The sequence below is a fragment of the Alligator sinensis genome, unplaced genomic scaffold (genome assembly GCF_000455745.1).
Source record: "Alligator sinensis unplaced genomic scaffold, ASM45574v1 scaffold493_1, whole genome shotgun sequence".
Classification (NCBI taxonomy): Eukaryota; Metazoa; Chordata; order Crocodylia; family Alligatoridae; genus Alligator; species Alligator sinensis.
The window spans coordinates 142,599-149,217 of NW_005842513.1; the positions used below are offsets into that span (position 1 = coordinate 142,599).

At 44.9% G+C, this 6,619-nt stretch overlaps 1 long non-coding RNA gene across 2 annotated transcripts in view; it reads left to right on the plus strand.

The window, feature by feature from the left end:
- Positions 1-4,634: 4,634 nt before the first annotated feature.
- The window catches only part of LOC112551573, a 77,847-nt gene continuing 75,862 nt past the window's right edge, over positions 4,635-6,619 (plus strand). For both annotated transcript variants that reach the window (XR_003095880.1, XR_003095879.1), the window contains exons 1-2: positions 4,635-4,745; positions 6,134-6,384. This is a non-coding gene — a long non-coding RNA (uncharacterized LOC112551573). The remainder of the gene's footprint in view (positions 4,746-6,133; positions 6,385-6,619) is intronic.

The following is a 6,619-nucleotide window of genomic DNA, read 5'->3' on the forward strand; positions in this document are numbered from 1 at the left end:
TCTCAGAGCTACTATTTATCCTCTAACCTTTATTGCATTCTTTCTATTGGCCAGCTTCCCTTTTTAGGCATTTTAGGACATTCTTTATAATTTAGTGTTTAAATTCTGAAAGTATTCTGCCAAGAAGTTAGGAGTGAATAATTTTTAGCAAATTACCAAAAGCTTCCTAACAGGTTACTATACCATACTACTGAAGGAACAAATTTAATGCAAGTCTTCATTTGCTTTCATTTAATAGAAAATAGGTATTATATGGCAAACTGAATCGGGATAGTACTGTTTAAAAAGCTCTTGTCATTTTTATTATGGACAGAAATTACACAAACTGGTATAAGTTATTAGAAACCGGTTCAACTCTGTAACATAACAGAAGTTCAGTGCATATAAATTGCTTTCCAAATGGGTTTAAGATAAACTTGGATGGATGTAGTATCAGACTTAACTGATTTAGGTTAAATTGAATTATTGAAATTCTGTCCCAGATCTCATCCAGTTTTAAATCCACTTATAATCCCCTAGCATCCCAGGATGCTTTGCACCTCCCCCCAAAACCTCCCCTCACAGAGTAGGCAGGCTAACCATGCTGTCTACTCCAGCTACCAGGGAGATGCTCTCTAGCGCACCCTGGCCTCTGGCCTGGGCCACTGCAGGCATGTGGCTGCATATCCAGAATTGAAAGTGAATGTCTGTTCACTTGCTTATCAGTTCAGTTCATGCAGCTTAGACAAACCTGCGAAGATTGAATCAATTCAGCCTCGGGCTTTTTGACCATCTGTACTTAGCCACAGACACCAATTTGGGAGGACTAATTTCTGGGGAAAAAGGGCTTCTGGTATGTGAATAAATATTGTATTAGTGGCTTTTTTCATTTTCAGCCTCATCAAGTAAGGATAGGCAAATATATTTTATGCCTGGTATATAGTCTATTTATTGATGAATTTTCTCATTAATTCTAAAAGTGACTTTTTTGTGTGTGTTTAGAAAATTATTAGCACACTGTCAGCATTACCAAAATCTAAAGAGCAAAAAAAATTATTTTTTTGCACAATTACTATAAAACTAGTTGCTCATTTAAAAAAGAAAATTGGTTGTTTCATTTAGAACTTTGCAAATCAAATTATGAGAGTATAAATATTAAAATCAACCAATCTTGGGCAAGGTCTTAAATTCCTCTTTCACTTACTGACCCATTTCTCTGCAAAACCAGGCCTCAGTGGTTAGAGATTCATTTGTTGTTTTTTTTCTGGGGATAGGAACTATTAAATAATATTACAGAGAAAGTTGCTGAGCACATGAAACCTTAAATATAAAATGAGCTCAGGTCAGAGTGTTTCCTACTTACAGTCTCTGGAGCTAGTCCTAGGCCCTTATCCACTATGCCTCTGTGTGTGATGCTATGTTACACGGACTCTGACTAGGAAGGACACCACATTCCACTCTGTCTCCCCTCACTGCTATACATTTGAGTCAGTTCACAATTTCTTAACCTTCATGGTCTTTTGCTCTGCCTTTTCCCTTCCTACTTTTCCTTTCCTTTTTCTCAAAACAAAATCTTTAAAAGTTTTAAAAACTGCTGATTACTTTTTAAAAATGCTGTCCTCATTTATTTCCTTCAGACCTTTTACTGTAGCAGATCTCTTTGCCTTTGAGCTTGCATTTTCATAACACTGCCTCTACTTTTCTCTTGTATTTTTCCTTTAGCCCTTTTAACAAAGTTTCTCTCACAACATACATGGCTCAATTTCTCTTCTCATCTGAACACTGTTGGCTTGGAGACAAATCCTTGCTTTTTCAGAAACAATTCTTATTCATCACTCTCTGGGTGATTCTGGACCTAGAATCACCCAGATTTAGTTTTGTTTCTCACTTTTGCTGCTATTACTTGTATCCTTGCAACAGATAGAAAAAAGCTGCATCATGAAGGTTTATGATCATGAACTGTCTTGAGGAGGGATCTGGATTACTTCATGAACTTCCAGCACTACTTTCCTATGATCCTATGAAACTATTAATTATGCCTCAATGCACTAGGATAACAAAGTGTGTGGGGGGGGGGGAGGGGGCAAGCCAGACACCAACCAATTGCTGCCATCACACTGGTAGCAGTACAACCACTGACACTGCTCCAAGCATGGCTGCCACCCAGGGTACTCAAGCACCTCCTTATACCTCTACTGCTGTGCTCTTGTCCATTTGCCTTACAGGGGACAGGGAGAATGAATCCCACTGTACAGTATTAAGTGACTCACCCAAGCCAGGACTTCTGTGACAGAGCATGGATCTGAACCCACTTCTGCTGCCTAAACCACAATTCCTCAATATGAAACTCTCTCTGCTATTGTCATTGCTAGCCCTGCTTTTAGCTTCTGAGCCTTCATCCTTCTGTGTTATGGCACCCTGTAACAGCCAATTCCTTTGTGTGGGTATAAGTCATAACAGTCACACAGAAGACTAAAACTTCCTTGCTGATAAGATGGGCTCCCAAATCAACCTGCATTACAGCTGACAGAACAGACTTCTTCAAGAGCTAGCTGTTTATTAGGGGTGTGCGAAGTGGGCCCTATTCAATTCATATTCAGAAAGAATCAGGGACAGTAATTCAATTAGTTGATTTGGATCACTGTCCCTGATTCAATTTGGCTGAATCCGAATCTGAAGATTCGATGCTGATCTGGAGAATCAGTGATTTGGACATAGATACAGCTTTAAATGTTTTTTCTACATAACTTGAGGTACCAGTGCAGCTTGTGATCACTGTAATGCTGAGGCAGATGGAGCATCCCACAGGAGTGCACGGGGGCCCTCCACTTGCTCGGCAGTGAACCCAGAAGTATACCAGAAGTGCTTCCGGTCCAATTCCAGGTCCACCAGAAAGTAAGCAGGGCCCCCCCCCCACCTCAGTGATCAGCCACGGGGGGACCCCGGGTGCCCCCCCAGACCCGGGAGGCACCAGTTGCCGAGCTGGGGGAGGGCATGGGGGAGCCCCCCAGCGCACTCTCTGGCAGACCCGGAAGTGGACTGGAAGTGCTTCTGGTCCACTTCTGGGTCTGCTGTTGAGCATGCTGAGGAGCCCCCTGCACTTCTGTGGGACCCTCCATGCACCCCAGCATTGCAGCATTCATGAGCCACCTGCTACCTAGAGGTATGTAGAAAAAATATTTAAAGCTGTGTCTATGTCCGAATCTCCGAATCTCTCCTAATCGATTCAGAGGGTTCTGATTCAATTTGGAGAGATTAAAGGGTCCTCTGATTCCATTCGGATTCAGAAATTTGGCTGCCAAATCGAGCTGAATCTCTACTGAATCGAATCAGGGATCGAAGCTTCATGCAGCCCTACTGTTTATGCACTGAAGGGCATTTGTAGCCCTGTCATTAACACTGACTATCATAATGTTTCAGTCACCTACTTTATGCCTGCAGTAGAGGAGAAAGAACTCTTTTTCCTCTCTTCAATATCTGTTAATGGACTTAAAACAAGGAAAAGCAAGGGAGAGAAATAGCTACTGAACTCCACCAGCAAAAAATTAGCAGGACTGCAAACTGGCAAAAATCATTTTCCCCTTCAAAGTAAACGACAAGCTCCTTAAGTTGGAGAGGTTGGGGTCTTAGCCACTAGGCATAACAGGCAGTTCTTGCAACCTTGGCAGTAGTAGTGGCCAGGCCAGTGGCAGGAGTAGCCACCAATCTTAGGCCCCCTTTAAGTTGGTACCTGGGTTAGTGCCCCCTTCCTCACCACAAGTCATACTACTGATAGTTACACTTGTGTCTCAGCATATCCAGTCCTCAATAGACCTCATACTTCAGGATTTTTTTGCTTCATCCATCCAGTATTCAACAGATATGAGAGAGACTTTCCTGCCTGTGGAAATGACCTTTTGTTTACAGCAAACATTTGGACTAAGATCTGGAACCAGTACAGTTTTTGTTGTAATTATATGTGCCTTCAAATATCTTGTGAAACCTTCACTATTTTTAAGATGACATTTTGCTAAACCAGAACTCTTCTACACTTTCTCCTCTCTACAGCTCTGTGGAATTCTTTACTGTACAGTTTCTCTAACACTATGTAGGGCCATGCTCACTAAGTAGGGCTACGCTCACAAACATTTCAGATGCCATGAAATCCTTACTGCTTTGTTTCTCACTTTGGGAATGGCAGCTCCTATGAGCTGCTACAAGATATTCTAGGATATAGGAACATGTAATACAAGGACAAGAAGCACCAGAACCTACTGGTGCCTCCTGCAAGAGAGAATGTGATCACATGGGAATCATTCACTTAATCATATCTTGTTTTGGAAATAAAAGTCATAGCTTCTCTTTAACGAGTAAAAATAGACAAAGTTCAGTCAAAGTTCAGCAATCTTAAATTGTAGACTAGGCAGCAGACTGTCTAGGCCAAAGATTTCTCACAGTGAAGGACAAAATACCTAAAATGAAATTCTGATTGGGACATCTCTTGCTGCCTTCAGATAAATCATTAATGTTAATCCCTGTAAATGTTACCTTTTTCATGGCACACTGTATTCTCATTTGTGCCCACCTATTGTCAGGCTGGGTTTTTCTTTGTAGTGACGTTATTTTCACTGAGTCCATTATGAGTTCTACATAACTCCAGCCCCACAACCCTGCTGCTGCCGCCACTCACTCCCCCCCAGAGTCCCCCCAGCCCTGCTGGTGCCACTGGTTCTGCTGCTAGAAGTAGGGTTTCAATTTCTATAGCAGTGTCTCTTTGGAGTTGGAAGGTAAGAGGCATAGAAATCCTATCTATAAAGTATCTTTGTATCTTTTTCCTGTGCATGTGATCAGAATGTATAAATTGGTCATACTCAAGCTGTAGATGTAAAATATTCTTTCACCAGCATAAGGAGGAGGTAATTACCAAGGAGAGCACAAAAGTAATTTTGAGTCTCTAACGAGTACAAATTCTGAGCCAGCTCTTGCTCATCCAAATAATTAAAGAAGCAGGCCAGATAATATAGTGAGCAAACAAGATTTAGCATATTCAGCTTTCCTTCCATAGTTTTACTTTCTCCAACTTAAAATGTAGTTTTCTGTTTCCACTATTATAGAATTACAAGACCCAGAATAAAAGTGCATTTCTCACTAAAGCCCTATTTCTGAGTGTCGCTGGAAGGTGTTGTAAGGCTTCGGCCTTCTCTTGCTGGGCGCCTTGCCCCCAAGCAATGTCAGGGTGAGGTTTGAGCTCGGATGCCAGCTGGGTGGTATGGGTGCTGCCCTTACTCGCCATGACTTCAATGTTCTTGTTGGCGAGGCAGTTCCCTTCAGGTGGCCCCCCGGGGATGAAGATGCCTCAACCCTGTTCTTGCTTTGTGGGGCTCCAAAACCTCCCCTTTACCCCACCCTTACCACATCCATGGCCCGGATGAATACTACACTCTGCAGGCATCCCTCTGGGATGACTTTTCCTCCCCGCTTGGCTCCCCCGCCTCAGAGTAGGTCGGGCCTTCCTGGTCTTCGCTTGGCTCACCCGCCTCAGAGTAGGTCGGGCCTTCCTGGTCAGTTCACCCTTCACCACAGCCAGTTCTTTGACTTCAGGCCGGTTAGGGCATATAAGCCAGTCCGGTCTTGGGCTAGCTAGGACTTCTGGTGAACTCAACAGAAATCAACACCCTGATCTCCACTGGAGGGCTCCCGTGGGATTTCATCTCCCAGTGCCCCTTTTATAGTCCAAAGAAACAAAGAAACTTGAAGGAATGGATGAGGGACCCACTTGTCCCTGCACCCCAGGTAACTATGGAGGCGGGCTGCCGTCCTGTGCCCCACCCTGGTCCGGCTCCTCAGTTTGGCCAGCATGGGCCCCCAGCTGACCTGGAGTCACTCCCAGTCTTCCCCAGCTTGAAAGGGTGCGTGGTTCCCATGCTGGGTTGCTCATGCCTCCCTGCCATGCCCCCCATGTGGGGTAACTGCTCCCTGCTGGTGCCTCCTGCCTCCGTACCTCAGTTCCCCAAAGAGGCTGTGGTGTCGCCCTGGGAGATGCTCGTCTCCCCTGGTTAGAGCTTCCCACCTGCTGTGTCAGGGCCCTCGGCTCCCCCTCTCTTCCCTTCAGCTGGGCAATCTTCCTCCTCGCCGCTAGCATTTCTGGGTTGACATCCTCTTCTCCTTCCACCAGCGTCTCTGGGTCGGCGTTCTCTTCTTCCTCTGCCAGCATGTCTGGGTCAGCGTCTTCTTCTTTCCCCACTGGTGTCCTCTCCTCCCGCCATTCGCCACTGGCCAGCTATTTTCCCGGGTGCTATTTGAGCAGCCTGCGGTTTCTGGAGGCTCTGCCCACGTCCCTCACTGATCCGCAGCTGTAGGCAGCTCCTGAATTGCAGGGCCAACATCCGTGATTCCTCCTGGCTGCCGCTTTTCAGGATCCCTGTGGTGAGTACCAGGGTGCATGGGGTGGGGGTCTGGGACCCCTTAGAGGGGCTTTCACTGCCCCTCTCACATTGAGGTATGTAGTAATATTTTAAGGGTGAAAACAGACATCATCTTATGTCTCCTTTGTGCTGCCAAAAAAGGGTGGAAATGATGTTGCCTTTGTGTCAGCTTTTGTTCCCTTTTATGCTACCATGACTTTCACTGCTTACCAAGGCACAGTACCTCCCAGAGATCC